Below are 20,851 nucleotides of genomic sequence, written 5' to 3' on the forward strand. Positions count from 1 at the left end.
TGTCTGTCGGTCGGGAGGTATAAAGGAGGGGTGACCCCCACTTGTTACCCCCCGATTGTGACGTACTGGTAGCCAGCGCGGGGGATTTCTGAGTGACCCCCCCGGTGGTTTGTGACAGGGTCGTTGTCTTAAAATGTAAATAGAGAATCCAAAAAATTCCAAGGCACTGAAAAGCTCTTCTCCGTTTATAAATCTTTATTTGTCCCAGCATACAAAAGAAAAATGCAAAAAAAAAACCAACGTTTCGGCAGATAGAGGGCCTTTTTCAAGCCATAAAAATTATATAAAATGTATGTAATTTTTAGAAGTCATCTTGTGCAACCTATTGTCTGATAATGGCAACCTTATTTGTTTTTTCTTATCATCCAGTCTGCCTGACGCCAGTACCCTTTTCTCAAAATGATGGGGGTAGAATCTCTCAGCATCATTTGGTTATGGTGCAGTGTCATTGAGGTATGTAGCTATTAAAAAGTGATCATGGATTTGGTTTTTTTTTTTAAAAAAAGCTACATAAAGTTATTATTACAAAAAAATGCCTTTTTCCCTACTATCAGTCTCTTCTGCCTACCTCCCACCTTTCCCGTGCACTATTTACTATTAACTGGCAAACTTAGGAGGATGAAATGGCAGAAACTGCCTAGAAATAGAGACTGAGAAAAAACACACAGAAATCGGATTTGGCATGCAGGAACATGGTCAGCACATATCACATTGGAGGAAGCAAAATAATGTATACAGATAGGACAGAATGTGATCCAAGCTGTTGCTTTTTGTGAGGTAAAACATATCCCTGACTGTTTAAAACCATGGTTTTATCTCACAGAAAAAAATGTTTTACCTAACAGAAAGAATCAGCTGTGATCCCATGCTATACTGTCTGTATAATCTTTTGTTATCTCACCAGGCAAGGAATTGTAGTATGTGCCAACCAAGTTATAAGAACAGAATTTCCTTAATAGTCTAATGTTATCAACATTTCTTCCGTTTTCAATTAGGGTGTAACTAGATGGAATCTAATTTCAAGATCTACATCCATCAGACAGTATTACCAGTTTAATTTTTTATGGAGCGTAAACAAAATGTTACATCTAATTGAACTGTTGTTTCAGGCTGAGGACCCAATACACAATCCAAGGGGTTGCACTAGTGGACATGCTGTCACGGGTGTGTCACAGATAACAGACAGTCCTGTAGTGCCTGACTATAGAAGGTCACAGTGTATGGCTGCACAAACTGCTTCTTGACCTACTCTTATTTCTGCTTGATGTATATGGTATCTTATGTATCTCCTCTGCTTGTGGTTCATCCCTTTCCCTTTAGGACCCCGCGGAGTTCCTCACAATTTCAGTTGTTTCCATTAGCACTTCCATTTGTGTCCTTAAATTCCGTCATTTCCTTCTGGTCAATGCTTGTGATAGCTCTAACTACCTACAGATCCTGAGTGCAAGCAGTCGGCTTGTAATCATGTGGAGTAACTTTGTTGCATTTTGCAGTCCCTCTCCCTGTATCTTCTTGGAGATAAATTGTCTGTTATTTTCATTTGTTTGTTATCCCTGTATGTCCTTTAGCTCTTAATGGGGTTGACAAAGAGCTCATCCCATCCGCTCCCTACTTAGAGCCCAGATCAGGGTTGGCCTAGGGCAAGTTATCCTGCTCGGCGCATAAGTACGGAATCTATCTAAGGTGGTGGGGGAAGCCCTGGCCCAGCGGTAGACTTGGTCATCGGTCACCATCTCCCCCTTCCCTAGACACAGGGTTTCCCTTCATTTCCACCATTCACTAGTTACTTCCCCGTACCTAGTGCAACACATGCTTTACTAAAGTCCACTAGTGATTTGCATGCCTCCCTTGTGAAAACCTTCCAAGAGGTCTTTAATCCTAAAAGAAAGTGACCCTTAAAGGACAATGGAAAAATCATCAAAACTACTGTTAATTAATTAGCAAACTTACTTATTACAAAATGACTGAGATCTGTCCTCCTGCTAAATTCCAGGTTTTACTTGGTCTTAGTAATGACAATGAATATACTAATAAATTTAGTAAAGTAAACACATTACTTAACTGTGTGTACATTTTGTAACTCAAGTAGAAAACTGAAGAGGAACATTGTGGTGGCCGTAAAAAAATCAAAAGACAGCACAGCAGAACTGCCATTACACAGGGGTTCGCTAATGATTGGGAGCTACTTTGCTGATTCCTACAATCTAAATCATCAAGATTGATTTTCTTCACATTCCTTCTACAGACGCAGCTTTATTTCTGGTTGACTTGCCTTAACAAGACCCTAAAAAAAAAATCCATGTGCTCAAATAAGGGGTATCGCTACTGCGATATCGTCGGGGTCAAATCGAAAGTGACGCACATCCGGCGCCGGTAATGACGCCGCAAAGTGTAAAGCCTAGATGCGCCAATAAACAATTGCAAAAGCGTCGAAAATCGGTGATCTGTGTAGCGTCGGTCATTTTCATAATGTCGCACCAATAAGAGATGCGATGTTGTTCCTCGTTCCTGCGGCAGCACATATCGATGTATGTGAAGCCACAGGAGCGAGGAACATCTCCTTATCTGCCTCCACCACCAATGTGGAAGGAAGGAGGTGTGCGGGATGTTTACGTCCCGCTCATCTCCGCCCCTCCGCTTCTATTGGCCGCCTGCTGTGTGACGTCGTTGTGACGCCGCATGACCAGGCCCATTGGGAAGGAGGCGGGTCGCCAGCCAGAGCGACGTCGCAGGGCAGGTAAGTGTGTGGGAAGCTGCCGTAGCGATAATGTACGCTATGGCAGCTATCACAAGATATCGCATGTGCGACGGGGGCAGGTACTTTCGCGCTCGGCATCGCTAGCCAATGCTAGCGATGTTGCAACATGCAAAGTACCCCTAAATCTATATCTTTGAAAAATATGGTAAACTTATCAGAAACATGTAGGAGATGATAAAAGAAAAACTACAAAATCGGAATAGAATTTCTTCATGGCTTCCACATTCTAGTGTGTGTGTCGTAAGGACAATAGTAAATTTTGTGGTGTAGCCATATACAGTAAAGCCAATAAGCGATTTCCTATGATAAACAATGAGCTTACAATTAGCAGGGATAACCACACTTTGGCTTTTCAGACATTCTTTCTCTTTGTCTTCCATAACTTTGGAGCTGAGTTGCTAAATTCAGCCAAAGGCGCGTAGACCACATCTTGTCACAGAGACCCGAACTGTGCTTTATCCATAGCTCTGGAATTTGGCCTTCTGCCGGTTTCTTACATTCCCACTCCCTAAACTGTACTAAAATAGAAATGGAAGGATTTTCCTTATGCATCTCCCAAGTTTTTCTGCTTCTTCCAGGGTTCAACAGAGGACAGGAAATTATCCTCCCAATAATGTCCCTTCTTGATAGAGGCAATCATGCCATGATTTTTATGTGTCTTTCTCTGAACATCTCCTTAATATGTTAACATCTGTTGAATCCAGCAGAGCTCTGCATGTGGAAGTACTTAGCTATGTATGCTTCGCTCCGGTGACGTTATATTATGAATCAGTCTGAAATCATTTATAAGGAGAAGCCAGTGACATATGTATTCCCAGCCACAGTAACTAACACCCTTATTTAAAGAGGTTGTGGGAGATTCTAAATAAAAATGTCCAATTTTTTTCCCCTCCAGACGAACTGCTACTATAACCTAAGGGTTTACAATAAAATAGTGAACATAGAACCGGAACGTATAAAAAACTGTCTCCGAATTAGATACAAAAAACATATATAAAAATACAGATAAAAAAAGTGAGTCCTCCAGCGGCTGGCGTCACAACACAGCAGGAGGCAAATATAGTAATTAGAGTTAACACTATGGGCCAATTAGATCCTAACAACCAGATGATAAGCATTAATACACCAAAGAACATGGAATTCAAACTCAAGAAATATGGGGTCATATAATCATAAGTACTGAAATTCATTGGCTACTTCATAAGCTTAGATTCATGTATGGTCATTACAGTATCAAAGAAGCCTCCCATTAACTTTTTTGCCCTTAAGCTGTGTATATAATATATCACAAAAGTGAGTACACCCCTTAAATTTTTGCAAATATTTTATTACATATTTTTATGGGACATGACCATTGAGGAAGGATTCTCCAGTCGTGCTGTATGTGTGTTACCCACCAATACCATCTGTAAATAATACACGAACTGCATGTGACTTGGTTTAAAATTGGCCACAGCAGCCTTTATTACCTATTATTTACATACTAACACAAGGGGGCGCCGTCCAACGGGCGACCCCAACAAATAACAATAGGTAACACAGTAACCAATACAGTAAATATACAACCCTGGGTAGGCCCAGTCCAGGAACCACTTCTCACTCCAGTATCCCTGGCCGCAACACACCGACCCAGAGATGAGGTATTAATCACCTACGGATTAACCCCCCAACTTTGCAGAACCCCGTGCCTGCAACATCCCGGAACCTGGAGCCACCATACCAAGATGGTGTCTCTCTGTCCAGTTACCATTGCCTTCAACCGCCTCTGGACCAGACCTACCCCCCGCTGCTGTGACAAAGAAACAACCCAGACAAAATTCCCCTCGGTATTAAACACAAGGGAGGGTGGGCGGGGATCGTTCCATATCCGGAAGTCAAGAGAGAGGGGGGTAAGTCAAGGTCCTTTACTTACACCCCTCAACTGTCCCACCTCTTCCTCCAGGGAACTCCTCCTACCCACCAATCCCTCTATTCTGCCTTATAAACAAACCATTCCTGTTTCCATTAACCCCATCACTCCTTCCCTTCCCTCTAGTCATGTCGCCCCTCCACCCTATGGGTTCCATGGCTTTCTAAACTGAAGATGTGACACTTTGATACAATTATTATTATTATTATTATTATTTATTATTATAGCGCCATTTATTCCATGGCGCTTTACAAGTGAAAGAGGGTATACGTACAACAATCATTAACAGTACAAGACAGACTGGTATAGGAGGAGAGAGGACCCTGCCCGCGAGGGCTCACAGTCTACAGGGAATGGGTGATGGTACAATAGGTGAGGACAGAGCTGGTTGCGCAGTGGTCTACTGGGCTGAGGGCTATTGTAGGTTGTAGGCTTGTTGGAAGAGGTGGGTCTTGAGGTTCCTCTTGAAGCTTTCCACGGTAGTGGAGAGTCTGATGTGCTGAGGTAGAGCGTTCCAGAGTATGGGGGATGCACGGGAGAAATCTTGTACACGATTGTGGGAAGAGGAAATAAGAGAGGAGCAGAGAAGGAGATCTTGTGAGGATCTAAGGTTGCGTGCAGGTAGGTACTGGGAGACTAGGTCACAGATGTAGGGAGGAGACAGGTTGTGCATGGCTTTGTATGTCATGGTTAATGTTTTGAACTGGAGTCGTTGGGCGATGGGAAGCCAGTGAAGGGATTGGCAGAGTGGCGAGGCTGGGGAGTAGCGAGGGGAGAGGTGGATTAAGCGGGCTGCAGAGTTTAGGATAGATTGGAGGGGTGCAAGAGTGTTGGAAGGGAGGCCAGAGAGCAGGAGGTTGCAGTAGTCGAGGCGGGAGATGATGAGGGCATGCACTAATGTTTTTGAAGATTCTTGGTTAAGGAAAGCACGGATCCGGGAGATATTTTTGAGTTGTAATCGGCATGAGTTGAAGAGGGCTTGGATGTGTGGCTTGAAGGATAGAGCAGAGTCGAGGGTTACTCCAAGGCAACGAGCTTGTGAGACTGGGGTGAGTGAGCAACCATCAAGTTTGATGGAAAGGCTTGTTGGAGGAGGTGAGTGAGGAGGAGGAAAGACAATAAACTCTGTTTTGTCCATGTTAAGTTTTAGGAATCGTGCAGAGAAGAAGGATGAAATAGCAGACAGACATTGTGGTATTTTGGTTAGTAGAGAGGTAATGTCAGGTCCAGAGAGGTAGATCTGTGTGTCATCGGCATAGAGATGATACTGGAAGCCGTGGGACTCTATGAGCTGTCCCAAGCCGAAGGTATAGATGGAGAACAGCAGGGGTCCAAGAACTGAGCCTTGAGGGACACCGACAGATAGGGGGCGAGCTGAGGAAGTGGTGTGAGAATGGGAGACGCTGAAAGTTCGGTCGGTTAGGTATGAGGAGATCCAAGATAGGGCCAAGTCTGTGATGCCCAGAGATGAGAGAATCTGTAGTAGGAGGGAATGGTCTACTGTGTCGAAGGCAGAGGACAGGTCCAGGAGGAGGAGGATAGAGTAGTGTCGCTTGGCTTTGGCGGTTAGTAGATCATTGGTGACTTTGGTTAGGGCAGTTTCGGTAGAATGATGTGGTCGGAAGCCAGATTGAAGCCGGTCAAAGAGGGAGCAGGAGGAGAGGTATGAGGACAATTCAAGATGGACATGCTGTTCCAGTAGTTTTGAGGCATAGGGGAGAAGGGATATGGGGCGATAGTTTGACACAGAGGATGGGTCAAGGGAGGGCTTTTTGAGGATGGGTGTAATAGAGGCATGTTTAAAGCATGAAGGGAATACACCACTTGCTAGTGATAGGTTGAAGAGATGGGTTAGGGCTGGGATGAGGACTGCGGTGATGTTGGGGATGAGGTGCGATGGGAGCGGGTCCAGTGCACAGGTGGTTAGATGTGATCTTGAGAGTAGAGTGGAGAGATTGTTTTCTGTCATGGTGGAGAAGCTGGATTTGGAGGAAGAGGGATGAGTAGCTATGATGAGGGGCTGTGGTGATTGTGGGCCAAAGCTTGCTCTGATGTTGTCAATCTTCCGCTTGAAGAAAGAGGCAAAGTCTTCAGCTGAGATGAGAGGAGAGGGAGGTGGTGCCGGAGGACGGAGGAGAGAATTGAAAGTGTTGAATAGCTGTTTAGGGTTGTGAGAGAAAGAAGATATGAGGGATGAGAGGTAGGTTTGTTTTGCAGCAGTGAGTGTGGACTTGAAAGTGGTGAGGGACTCTTTATATGCAATGAAGTGTTCAGTGGAATGAGACCTCTTCCATCTGCGCTCAGCAATTCTGGAAGCCCGTCTAAGTTCTTTAGTCTGCCTTGTGTGCCAGGGTTGCCTGTTGATTGTGCGGGTTTTGGTGTGTGTGAGGGGGGCAGCTGTAGTCAGTGCACAGCTTGTATAACAGTGTAAATTTGGAGCATCCCCTAAATATCCCAACACACAGCCCTTAACGTCAAAACCGCTGGCAACAAAAGTGAGTACACCACTAAGTGAAAAGGGTGAAATTGTCCTCAATTAGCCATTTTTCCTTTTCCTGTGTCATGTCACTCATTAATGTTACAAGGTCTAAGGTGTGAATGGGGAGCAGGTGTGTTAAATTTGGTGATATCGCTCACACACTCTCTCATACTGGGCACTGGAATTCAACATGGCTCCTCATGACAAAGAATTCTCTGAGGATCTGAAAAAAATAGTTGCTGTTCTTCATACAGATGGACTAGGCTAAAAGAAGATTACCAACACCTTGAAACTGAGCTGCAGCACGGTGGCCAAGACTATACAGTGGTTAATAAGACACATTCCACTCAGAACAAGCCTCTCCATGGTTGACCAAAGATGTGTGCACATGCTCAGCATCCTTATCAAAGGTTGTCTTTTCAAAATAGATATGAGTGCTGCCAGAAATCCTGCAGAGGTTCAAGAGGTGGGAAGGTAGACGCCACACACTGCATCAAATTTGTCTGCATGGTTGTCGTCCCAGCAGGAAGCCACTTAAAAAGATGAAAGCCCTCAAACAGATTGGTGACAACAAGCAGACTAAGGGGTGCTTCACACACAGCGAGCTCGCTGCCGAGATCGCTGCTGAGTCACGCTTTTTGTGACGCAGCAGTGACCTCATTAGCGATCTCGCTGTGTGTGACACTGAGCAGCGATCTGGCCCCTGCTGCGAGATCGCTGCTCGTTACACACAGCCCTGGTTCGTTTTCTTCAAAGCCGCTCTCCCGCTGTGACACACAGATCGCTGTGTGTGACAGCGAGAGAGCGACAAATGAAGCGAGCAGGGAGCAGGAGCCGGCGTCTGACAGCTGAGGTAAGCTTGTAACTAAGATAAACATCGGGTAACCAAGGTGGTTACCCGATATTTACCTTAGTTACCAGCCTCCGCAGCTCTCACGCTGCCTGTGCTGCCGGCTCCGGCTCTCTGCACATGTAGCTGCTGTACACATCGGGTTAATTAACCCGATGTGTATAGCAGCTAGGAGAGCAAGGAGCCAGCGCTAAGTAGTGTGCGCGGCTCCTTGCTCTCTGCACATGCAGCTGCATTACACATCGGGTTAATTAACCCGATGTGTACAGCAGCTAGGAGAGCAAGGAGCCAGCGCTCAGTGTGCGCGGCTCCCTGCTCCCTGCACACAGCGCTGGTAACTAATGTAAACATCGGGTAACCATACCCGATGTTTACCTTAGTTACCAGTCTCCGCAGCTTCCAGTCGGCGGCTCCGTACAAGCGCAGCGTCGCTTGCACGTCGCTGCTGGCTGGGGGCTGTTCAGTGGTCGCTGGTGAGATCTGCCTGTTTGACAACTCACCAGCGACCATGTAGCGATGCAGCAGCGATCCTGACCAGGTCAGATCGCTGGTCGGATCGCTGCTGCATCGCTAAGTGTGAAGGTACCCTAAGGACATGGATTACTGGAACTGTGTCCTGTGGTCTGATAAAACCAAGATAAACGTATTTGGCTCAGATGATTGTCAAGCATATGTGGTGGCAACCAGGTGAGGAGTACGAAGTGTATCCCTCTTACAGTAAAACATGGTGGTAGGAGTGTCATGATTTGGAGCTCAATGAGTACTGCTGACTGTGGAGAGCAACAGTTCATTGAGGGAATTATGATTGTTAATGTATGATCCACATCCTTTAGAAATTGGGCCACAGGGCAGTATTCCAACATGATAATAACCCCAAACACACCTCCAAATCATCCAGTGCCTTTCTAAAGAAGCTGAGAGTAAATGAGCTGGACTGGCCAAGCATGTCTCCAGACCTAAACCCTGCATCTGTGGGGCATCCTGAAACAGAAGGTGGAAAAGTGCAAGGTCTCTAACATCCACAGCTCCGTGATGTCGTCATGGAGAAATTGAAGAAGAATCCAGTGGCTCCTGTGAAACTCTAGTGAACTCAATGCCCAAGAAAGTTAAGGCAGTGTTTGAAAATAATAGTGGCCACACAAAATATACTTTGGGCACAGTTTGGTCATTTTCACTTAGGAGTGTACTCACTTTGCTGTCAGCGGTTTAGACATTAATGACTGTGTGGTTCAGTTACTTAGAGGGCACGTAAAATTTACACTTTTATGCAAACTGTTCAATGACCACTTTGCATTGTATCATAGTGTAATATCTTCAGTGTTGTTCCATGAAAATTTCTAATAAAACATTTACAAAAATGTGAGGGGTGTACTCAAATTTGTGATATACTGTATGTATTGTAGTGTGAGTGTATTAATATACTCACCTACTGCCACTTTGTCCAGTATCCTCTTCTCCATGACATCACTGCTCTCTGAACTCTCCAGGTCACATTGCGCTCTGTGTAAGCTAGAAGTGGCTCTAACAACGTAAGCTTATAGAGTGTCCGAACGAGGCTCCATAGTCTTACACTGTAAGAGAGACTTCTGGTTCACACAGAGTGATCTGGAGAGTCTGAAATTCAGTGATGTCATTGAGAAAAGGAGCAGAATAGTGCTGGATACCAAAGAAGATGGTGGTGGGTGAGTATATTTATACACACACTAAAGTACATACAGTATACACAAGTTGAAACGAAAAAAGTTGATGGTAGGGTTTCTATTAATACATGAAAAGAGACGTGAATAATGCTAATATTAAAGGGAACCTGTCAGCAGAATTTTCGCAATTAAACTAAAAGATTCCCCTTCTGCAGCTCCTGGGCTGCATTCTAGAAAGGTTCCTCTTGCTATTGTGCCCCCTTTGAGACCTGAATAAATACTTTATAAATTCTTACCTTTTTGTATGCAAATGTTTTTTTATGGTCACGGGGGCGGGCTGTTTTTCATCCATTATTCCCCCTCCTGCCACTGTACGTCGTCCCCCATTGCTCATTTATATACACGAGGACGCTCTCCTCATGTAACTGTCCTCCCGAGGTCTCACGTATGCCCAGTGGCACTCTCACGGGACTGAGCACTGTGAAGGTGCGCGATTATGGGTGGCTCTGTGATTGTCATCAGCAGCGTTATCCAAGTACCCGCCCATAATCTCGTGCCTGCGCTTTTCCCTCTGCCTACACTGTTATGCGCAAGCGCTGGTCATATGAACCACGTTACCTATTACCGCGGGCATGAGATTATGGGCGGGTACTTGGATGACGCTGCTGATGACAATCACAGCGCCGCCCATAATCTCGCGCCTGCGGTAATAGGTAACGTGGTTCATATGGCCAGCGCTTGCGCATAACAGTGGAGCCAGAGGGAAAAGCGCGGGCACGAGATTATGGGCGGGTACTTGGATGACACTGCTGATGACAATCACAGCGCCGCCCATAATCTCGCGCCTGTGCATTCACCTCACCAGCGTTCAAACTTTGCACAGTGCTCAGTCCCGCGAGAGTGGCACTGGGCATGCGCGAGACCTCGGGAGGACAGTTACATGAGGAGAGCGTCCTCGTGTATGTAAATGAGTAATGGGGGACGGCGTACAGCGGCAGGAGGGGGAACAACAGACGAAAAACAGCCCGCCCGCGTGACCATAAAATACATTTGCATACAAAAAGGTAAGAATTTATAAAGTATTTATTTAGATCTCAAAGGGGGTACAATAGCAAGAGGAACCTCTCTAGAATGTAGCCCAGGAGCTGCAGAAGGGGCATCTTTTAGTTTAATTGCGAAAATTCTGCTGACAGGTTCCTTTTAATACCACAGGGTTTGTATAACAAAAAATAATAAATACAGAAAATCAATGATCTATGGAGACCCAATAATGAATAAAAACTAACTGGTGTTGTGGCAAACCTAGATGCCCGTTTTGGAGCTGTGCCTTCACTGTGTACCTCAACATATCAAACTATTCCTACCTTCAAAATCTTAAAAAAAAAATGTGAAAACAATAATCTACAATTTTGTGCACGACTTCACTACAATATGATCAGCTACTATCACCTACCATCTAATTTACTCTTCTCTTGTAGATAGATCGCTCTCATTGGCAAAGTCCTCTACCCCTATGTACCAGTCAGCCCCTCATTTAATGATGTTTGTATCACATTTTTACCTTATATCAAGCACTAATATACCAGAATTTAACTTTTTCTATATAAAGGCTGACATATTGCATATAATAAAGCTCTCCTTTTTTGTACTTTGTACTACGTATTATTTTGCAAATATATATTTGCCATTTGTATATCTTAAAAATGTTTTTACCTTCTATAAAACAGCAATTCTCTAAAACATATTTGCGTCAATGGGCTAAATGATATAAAATGTAAATAAAATCATACAAAATAATACAGCTTTTGTTGATTAATTTTTAAGACAAATCGGTCAATGAAATCAAACAAACCCATTCTCTAGCAGCCAAAGAAAAAACGTTTAACCATTATTGACATTTGAGGAGAAAGGTCAAGAGAGTATGCAACAGAAGATATCTTCTTCCCAGGATTGACAGAAGCCGGGAATGCCTGAAGACTACAGAGGAAGCCCTGGTGGCTATGACTCCTGTTTGCCCTGATCTGTTCTTGGGAGGTTTTGGTCTCCTGCTAGGTTATTTTGGTTGACATCCCTCCAGCTGTGATTTACCCTCCTGTTAGCTGCGAACTATATTTGCTTCCAAGAAACGCACTCACAAGGTGAGAGAAAAACAATCAGAAAGGCCATAAACCATGCCCGTATAATCCGACTGTTCTGGGTATTGGAGTCAAAACTTCAATAAAAGCTTAAGAAGCAAACTGCTCAATGAGGATAAACCTGTCATCTATACAAATTATAAAAGTTTTGAATTTACAGCTGTGTTTAGTTTTCCTGAGTATTGGTGTCTTCTTTTTCCCCTCTTTTTTCCACTCATATGATTTATTCATTACACTGTTCCTGATATTTTTCTGTTGTAAATTACAATACTTTTTTATGGCAAGGCATAAATTAGGCCAAATAAAGAGCCGTAAAATCAAGTGATTGTGAAGCAGTGGGGAACAATTTTTGCACCAGTGAAAGTTAGCAGTATTCAAACTCAACCTTCCTTCATAGTATTAACCCACCCATAAGAACTTATCCCTTACCCAATGTATAGGTGTAAAATATCTGGTGGAAGAATGTCTGACCAAGGAGACACTCAGAAAATCCATAGATCACCACTCCATTCAAAAAGTAAAATCCAGATCAATATGGTGGGAGTCTCAACACTTATCTATTCCGTGGATAGGTGATAAGTTGGTAAGTAAGGCCAACCCCTCAAAATAATTAATACTCATATCCATACTAAATGGAGACAATATTAACACCACCTAAGATTCTTTTCTCATAAATACACCATATGGCTAAAATCTTAAAATCTGGTTTGCAATGGTTTAGAATGCTAAACCTTTGCAAACCTTTAAAGGGAGCCTTTCTGAAATTATACCCCAAAAAAACATTAATATGACTATGTAACCATTTAATCAATAAGCCAGTTGATTCCCTAATGAAGACAGAAATCACATTTTGAAGGGCGGTATGGAAGTGTAATGGGGCACAATGATGCACTTACAACTGCTTAGCCTCCGCTGCACTCCCAAACTAGCTGCACCCTACCTTGGCTGATTGACAGGTCAGTGGCCAATGTACCAGAGACAACGACCTGTCAGTCAGCTAGGGGAGCGTGCTACTGTTTAGGACTACAAAAATAAGAAAAAAAAACATTAAAGAGGTTGGCCACTACTTTAACACTGATGGCCTATCATTAAGATAGGTCATCAATGTCTGATCGGCAAGGGTCCGACACCCTTCACCCCCAAAGATCAGCTGTTCTCAGCCCCGGTGGCAGCAGACAGCCAAAAATGGTCAATTCTGGAGCTGCACCTTCTTCTGATGGAGGCTGTGGCTGGGTACTGCACATTCACTTCTTGATTTGAATGGGAGGTGGATGTGCAGTACTCAGCTGACGGAGGAGCTCTAGAACTGAGCATTTCTGGCTGCCTGCTGCTGACCGGCAGGAGTGTTGGGTGTTTGACACTGGACAATCAGACATTGATGACCTATCCTAAGGATAGACCATCAATGTTAAAGTAGTGGGCAACCTCTTTAATGTGTTTTTTTTTCCTTTTTTTGGGTTGGGGTAAAAGCCTCTAACAGAATCCTTTAACTAATTGAAGCCCAATGATAGACTGTAGGTGTTGAACAATCAGATTACAATAGATTGCTAAATCTAATATATGGTCAGTTTTGCACAGCAGGGTAACTTGAAACTCAAAAGCCTTTATGCAAAAGCTAAAACAGGGTCCCCAGTTATCACAAATCTTTAATAGCACTGGGATTGTCATATGAGCCAATGGCACCTTTTGGCCCCTAGGCTCCAGGGCTTAGGTGTGACTGCAACAACTGCACCCATTAGAGTTCCCCTCCTGGTTTTGGCGTTTAGGTTTTTATATACTTTGTCACTTGTGCTTCCTTGGATGGATGACACAGTTGTACTCAGCCACATGCTAGTTCCTGCCCTGGATGCCATCAGCAGCGTCCCTCCACTGTAAACTTTCCTCTTAAGAATGTGATAAAGAAGAAGCATCATTAGGCAGAAAACAACAAATACAAGGCAAGAATTAGCCTTTACTGAGAAAACAACACACAGCTGTGCCCCCTACTATAGTGGTCACTGATGTGTCAGTATAAGTATATATTCTCAGAAAACGAAAACACTAAGATCGTGTATTGTCTGTGACGAATCCTGAATTCTGAGTGTACAAACACCAATTGGCCACACATATTTGACATGTTCAGCTGACCACACACAGCAGTGCTCAATCCACGACTGAGCAAATGACTCACTATCACCCAGGTCATAGACTTTATTAGTTAATGAAAAACCCTTTGTTCACAAGAAATGTATCACAAAAATATGCCCTCCATTTTTACATCAAGTTTCTTTACATTTATTTTTGGTGATTTTCATTATGATGCCATTATATATATTTTTAAGAATAAATACTGAAATTTTGCATGTTCACTTTGATCACTGAGTAGGAGTATCATGAGTCATCTCATTACTGTCAATGACAGCTGGCACATGTGTATTGCTGACAAAGAATCACACTCTTCATAATAGGTAACAGTCACAGCTCACCTCCTCCCCCTCTATGCACAGGAAGCTGAAAAGTCTAACTTTACAATAATTGAGCTGCAGTAAAGGATAAAACTGGCCTGACACATGAGATGTATATTAAACCAAATAAATTTGGCCTTCAAAACTAATGTAAAAAAGATTAGGATGGGGCAGTTGGATTTCAACTGCTTAATCGTTTTGCTCTTGGGAACATAAGCTGCCTATAGATCTATAGAGGACTCAGGTAGCGTATTACTCCCTTCCTAAAGCCCCAATCACATTGCACTAAAGTCAGCTGAACCCGCCAATGTCTTCTGACAGTCTACTGTAATATATATGGGAGCCACACCCTGACAGATGGTGTAGCAGGAGAGAAGTATCGGCAATTATGAATTCCAGCCGGAGGGGTCTGGCAGTGGCTCTCTTATAAAAGACACAGGCCAAGGGTAGCATTGGGCAATATAGCAGTGTCACAGGTGCCTAATGATTAATGGGCCTTTACTTCTGAGAAATGTGTAGGACTGTTACCAATCACTCATCATAAAGTCAAGAAAGAGTGTGTAAAGTTTCATAATCAATGTACAATGGAAAATATGTTGCTGCTTTTTAAATAACTGTAGCTAATTAAAGGGGATCTGTCAGCAGGTTTGTGCTATGTAAGCTGAGACAGCATGCTGCAAGAGATAAAAAACAAAAAGCAACTTTGTCTCTCTTATCAGTGTGTGTGTAATTGTTCACATAATCTAAAGGCTTTATTACCCTGAGATTACCATTATAGGACAAAAAAACTCACAGGCAAGGAAGTTCGACATGCCTCCTGCTGTGATTGACACCTGGCAGTCAATCTATCATTTTTATTGAGAGCCTGGTGGGAGCAGAGCAGCCCTGCTGAATCTAAATGCTTTGATTGTTTCAGAATGGTTTCAGCCAGTAATCTATGGGATACACCACTGGATTCTCTTTGCCTACATTATGTTGCTGTCAGAATAAGTGGCAAAAACCTGCTGACAGATTTCCTTTAAATAGTTAAGTATATATATTTCATATATACTAATAAATAAGGGTCCTTTTGTTAACCCAATTTTTTATCGGTAAACGACTGCTGACTGGTAAATATTTACAGATCATTTTATAGCTTGTAGACACCACAGACCATGCTGACACTGAACAATCTGTCTGTAGTAGATCAGTGGACATAGGCCGCCATTGTTATTGCCAATGTGAGTCCTCTTTACAAAGGACGATGCACCGCTGATAATTATGATCTTTTGTGCAGCACAAAAAATCATTTCACCCCACGAATCACAATTTTACTGGTTTGTCAGGTGATTGTCATCCCATTTAGATCACAACATTAGTGTGAATATATTGTTCCTAAGAACGCTCATTCACTATAATCATGCCGTGTAAATGGGCCTCAAGTCTAAAGTCTATGGGCCCCCACTCATTATTACATTTGTGTCTGTTTTTTGTCGTTTTTTTTTTTGTGGTATGCGCATTTTATTGTTTGCACCAAATTTATATTTGCTCTTTTTTTAATTTTATTTATGTATTTGCATGTTTGTTTTTTTAGATCTAAGGGAAAACTTTTCTCCTTGTAGAGACTGACAAACCAATCTGGCTTCCAGTGAGGAGACTATAGCTGCAATGCCCTTCTGGGAAATATTCAAATTGTCTCTTAAGGGAGGAAGGAGACGAACTCTAGTGCCACCTATTGGAAGGAGCAATCCTAAAAGTCAAAAGTGACCCTTTAACGAGCCTTTTCATATGACTTAGGATTTCTGCCAGATCAGAACCTCAATTAATGTGGGACAATTATCCCGAAACACCGTGTCTGCAAATTGAGGTTCTGATCTGGCATAAATCCTAAGTCACATGAAAAGGCTTGTTAAAGGGTCACGTTTGACTTTTAGGATTGCTACTTCCAATAGGTGGCACTAGAGTTCGTCTCCTTCCTCCCTGAAAAGACAATTTGAATTATTTTTTATATCGTTACTGTGCTGTTTAGGGTTTCCATCTAAAATAAAAAGCTGAATGTGTGTGTGTGTGTGTATGTGTTTATGTCCGGGATTGACATCTCCACCGTCCCAGCTACAGCCACAAAATTTTGCACACTCACACGTCTGGACCCCGAGAGCATCATAGGCTATGTTTTGAGGGGAAATGTTAACCCTGCGCTTTACAGTTATTCGCCAAAAAACCTGCCTCCATTCAAGCGAATGGAACTGGGAGCCACAGTGCAGCCAGAACTTCAGAAGAATGCGCAGCCACACCCTTATATGGAATGTTGGCGTGTCACAATGCAGCCAGGGAAAGAGACAGACACAGACAGGGAAAGAGGCAGACACAGACAGGGTAAGAAACAGACATAGACAGGGTAAGAGACAGACACAAAGAGACAGACACAGACAAAGAGACAGACTGACAGGGATAGAGATAGAGACAGACACAGGGAAACAGACAGACAGTGAAAGAAAGGGAAAGAGACAGACAGGGTAAGAGACAGACAAAGACAGGTAAAGAGACAGACAAAGAGATAGACACAGACAAAGAGATAGACTGACAGGGAAAGAGACAGAGACAGACACAGGGAAACAGACAGACAGGGAAAGAAAGGGAAAGAGACAGACAGGGTAAGAGACAGACAAAGACAGGTAAAGAGACAGATAAAGAGACAGACACAGGGAAAGAGACAGAGGGAAAGCGGGAAAGAGTCAAGACAGGGAAACAGAGGGAAAGAGAAAGACAGGGAAAGAGAGGGATAGAGACAGACAGGGAAAGTGACAGACAGGGAAAGTGACAGAGATAGATAGACAGGGAAAGAGATAGATAGACAGACAGGGAAAGAGATTGAGACAGACGGAGAAAGAGACTTAACACCTCAAATGATGAATTGGGCCCCATGTGCTCTCCTTATCTCTGCTTGTTATTAGGTGTGTGGTGCCGTTTTTGTATAATCCACCACCCTAAGGCCATGTGCGCACTAGAAAGTGACTTTTTCTCAAGGAAAATCTGGACCCTCTTAAAGAATGCCTCACCTGCGGTAAAAAAACGGCACCAAAACCACAACGAAATCCTTTACCATTGTCTATGGAAAAAACTGCAGGTACCTGCGGAAAAGAAGAGACATGCACATTAATTCCGCAGTGGAAAATCCGCGGGTAATAAATCCGCAGCGTGCGTACAGGGCCTAAGACAGTGTTCTGCTTGACATCAACATCTGCGAAGGTCTTAAAACCTAAAACTTTGTGGAAGACTCCATGTATGATGTAATGGAACTGCTACACCTAGTATTACACATAGGAGCTATATCCTGTTATATCAGACTGACAGGAATAATAATGTAGAGTAATCACACATAACTCACATTTTAAACAGTATATTGACATAATATCTTGTTTCTGATGTTTAAACCCCAGATTTAAAAAAAAAAAAAATAAATAAATGGTATAACTGTTGCAAACATATAGAGAAGTCTCTGTGCACATTTGCTTTAGGGACTGAAGGGTCAAAGTGAAAACCATGATGTCACCGGATGGCCCCCATTATAAGTCAGTAGGATCTGTCAGGTGAAGGTGGAATCTGTCATTTACAAATTGAAACTACAACTCGAGTGTGAACCGCGCCTTATTCAAACATTCTTTATATAAAGGTTACATTGATATTTTGATACGTTTTTCACTACACCTTTATAGAAATTAAGTTATTAAGCTATTTGAAAATGAATGTGCCTTTATGGCATAGTATATCTTAAGACGTTTTCCATTCGCCGTCTGCCCTTTATTATTTCCATTCGAAATGCTTTTCAAAACAAATACATATGCATTGAGCTGGCCGTATATAATGATACCCTAACAGTTCCTTTTTGTAGAATGTAGGTACGTAAGCCTCCTGACAGATGACGTCGAGGGAGAGAAGAAGCGATAATGCAGAACTTCAAGGTGTCTTTCATTGGCTCTCTGCTCTTCTTAGTGAAAACACATGCACGATCATCTGGACAGCGCATACATGTGTATAAGCTTTCAGATGAATGCGCATCCATCCAACCGATATCTAACGTGTTGGCACCTTTACTTCCTTCCACTATATAACGGAAATATACAGTACAGACCAAAACTTTGGACACACCTTCTTATCTCTAGAACAACTATTAAGAGGAGACTTTGTGCAGCAGGCCTTCATGGTAAAATAACTGCCAGGAAACCACTGCTAAGGACAGGCAACAAGCAGAAGAGACTTGTTTGGGCTAAAGAACACAAGGAATGGACATTAGACCAGTGGAAATCTGTGCTTTGGTCTGATAAGTCCAAATTTGAGATCTTTGGATCCAACCACCGTGTCTTTGTAGAAAAGGTGAACAGATGGACTCTACATGCCTGGTTCCCATTGTGAAGCATGGAGGAGGAGGTGTGATGGTGTGGGGGTGCTTTGCTGGTGACACTGTTGGGGATTTATTAAAAATTGAAGGCATACTGAACCAGCATGCCTACCACAGCATCTTGCAGCAGCATGCTATTCCATCCGGTTTGCGTTTAGTTGGACCATCATTTATTTTTCAACAGGACAATGACCCCAAACACACCTCCAGGCTGTGTATGGGCTTTTTGACTAAGAAGGAAAATGATGGGGTGCTACGCCAGATGACCTGGTCTCCACTTTCACCAGGCCTGAACCCAATCGAGATGGTTTGGGGTGAGCTGGACCGCAGAGTGAAGGCAAAAGGGCCAACAAGTGCTAAGCATCTCTGGGAACTCTTTCAAGACTGTTGGAAAACCATTTCCGGTGACTACCTCTTGAAGCTCATCAAGAGAATGCCAAGAGTGTGCAAAGCAGTAATCAAAGCAAAAGGTGGCTACTTTGAAGAACCTAGAATATAAGACATATTTTCAGTTGTTTCACACATTTTTAAGTATTTCATTCCACATGTTTTCATTCATAGTTTTGATGCCTTCAATGTGAATCTACAATTTTTAGAGTCATGAAAATAAAGAAAACTCTTTGAATGAGAAGGTGTGTCCAAACGTTTGGTCTGCACTGTAAGTTCCACACCAGTGCTCTGCAGACTGTATGTGTGTACACTGTGCAGATTTTCAATAGTAATTTTCTCATTGAATATTGTCATTTATTTTTCATTTTATTTTGTATTCGGCCCAGATCACCATGACCATTTCTTCCATTCATAAATCGTTTCTACAAAACACACAAACATCTTTGGCTTTCTGCTTTTCCAGCCCCCTCCTAATATTCCCCCACCTCTAAACAAATAGCATAGAGCTATATCCATTGCCCCAAACATTAATAATGTTCCCTCTGTACCTCATGAATGTAATAATATCCCTCTGTGCCTTGCTATCATAACATTACTCCTGTGCCTCCTTTAATGTTACCCCTCCCCAGGATTTGTTATAATAAAAACACTCCCCTGTGCTTTTTAAGAATAACAATAATAATAATAATAATGCCTTTATGCATCCCTATAATGAAAGTGATGCTCTATTGTGGCTCCTTAAAATGATGCTCCACAGCCCGCCATACACAGTATGATGAAAACTACAGGCCCCTAAAGTCGGTATTATGTCCCCACAACCACCTATACACAGTATGATGGCCCCACAAGCCTCCCCAGACAGTATGATGGTCACCATAGCGCCCTATACACAGTATAGTGGCCCCCACAGTATATTCACTTTTACATAGTATGATTTTCATCACATCGCCATGTACAAAGTTTGATGTCCCCACACTCCCCCAAATAGATAGTATGATGGCCTCCATATATTTTCTATTACACAGTATAATGCTCCACTGCCCGCCCATACACAGTATGATGCCCTCACAGACCCCCGTTCAGTATGATGCATCACAACCTCTCACAGTATGTTGCCACAAAGCTCACATAGCTCCTATAAACAGTATGATGCCCCATAGCCCCCTATATAAAAAATTATGGCTCACAACCTCCATACACAGTATGATGGCCTACAGCCCCTTATACTGTACACAATATGATGTCCGCACAGTACGTTCCTCACTACAAAGTATGGCATTCCTCAGACCCATAAACAGAAAGATGACTTGCATACACAGTAAGTTGTCCCAAAAACCTTCTCCTACACACTATGATGGACCAAATTCCCCCACGATGTCTCACAGCCCCCATACACAGTGTAAGGGGACCACACTGCTCTACTCACAGTATGATATCATTATAGCCCCTATAAACAGTATAATAGATATCACAGACCTAACTGTACCCAGTGTTATGTCCCATAGCCCCCTATACAATATGATTGCCCAGACCCCTTATACACGGTATGATTCCCCATACTCTTTGTATGTATATGCAGTATGATGCTCCATAGCCACCAATATACAGAATGATGGCCCATAGCACCCACATAGCCAGTATGATGCTTATACTCACCACCTTCTAGTTTCATGTCCACTAGTGCTTCCATCTTCTCTTCTAGTTGGTATAACAATGGGAAGTGCAGGCAGTGAGGTCTCTACTTCATTACTGCTGTTAATAGTATCAGCATCCTCAGGATGCCAATACTATTAAAAGTTGTGCAGGCCGATGTGGCACACTCCTGGACCGGCACATCTGGTACTTGCCAGATTTGCCTGATGGGAAGT

At 43.1% G+C, this 20,851-nt stretch overlaps 1 protein-coding gene across 2 annotated transcripts in view; it reads right to left on the reverse strand.

Annotated features, from left to right (window-relative positions):
* The window catches only part of CHST3 (carbohydrate sulfotransferase 3), a 206,093-nt gene that overhangs the window by 138,506 nt on the left and 46,736 nt on the right, over positions 1 to 20,851 (reverse strand). Inside the window, exon 2 of one of the 2 annotated variants that reach the window (XM_075348965.1) lies at positions 17,254 to 17,325. The exons of the other annotated variant lie outside the window; for it this stretch is intronic. The gene's annotated coding sequence lies outside the window, so the exon portion shown is untranslated. The remainder of the gene's footprint in view (positions 1 to 17,253; positions 17,326 to 20,851) is intronic. 2 annotated transcript variants of the gene reach the window in all.

The sequence above is a fragment of the Anomaloglossus baeobatrachus genome, chromosome 5 (assembly GCF_048569485.1).
Source record: "Anomaloglossus baeobatrachus isolate aAnoBae1 chromosome 5, aAnoBae1.hap1, whole genome shotgun sequence".
NCBI classification, from domain to species: Eukaryota; Metazoa; Chordata; class Amphibia; order Anura; family Aromobatidae; genus Anomaloglossus; species Anomaloglossus baeobatrachus.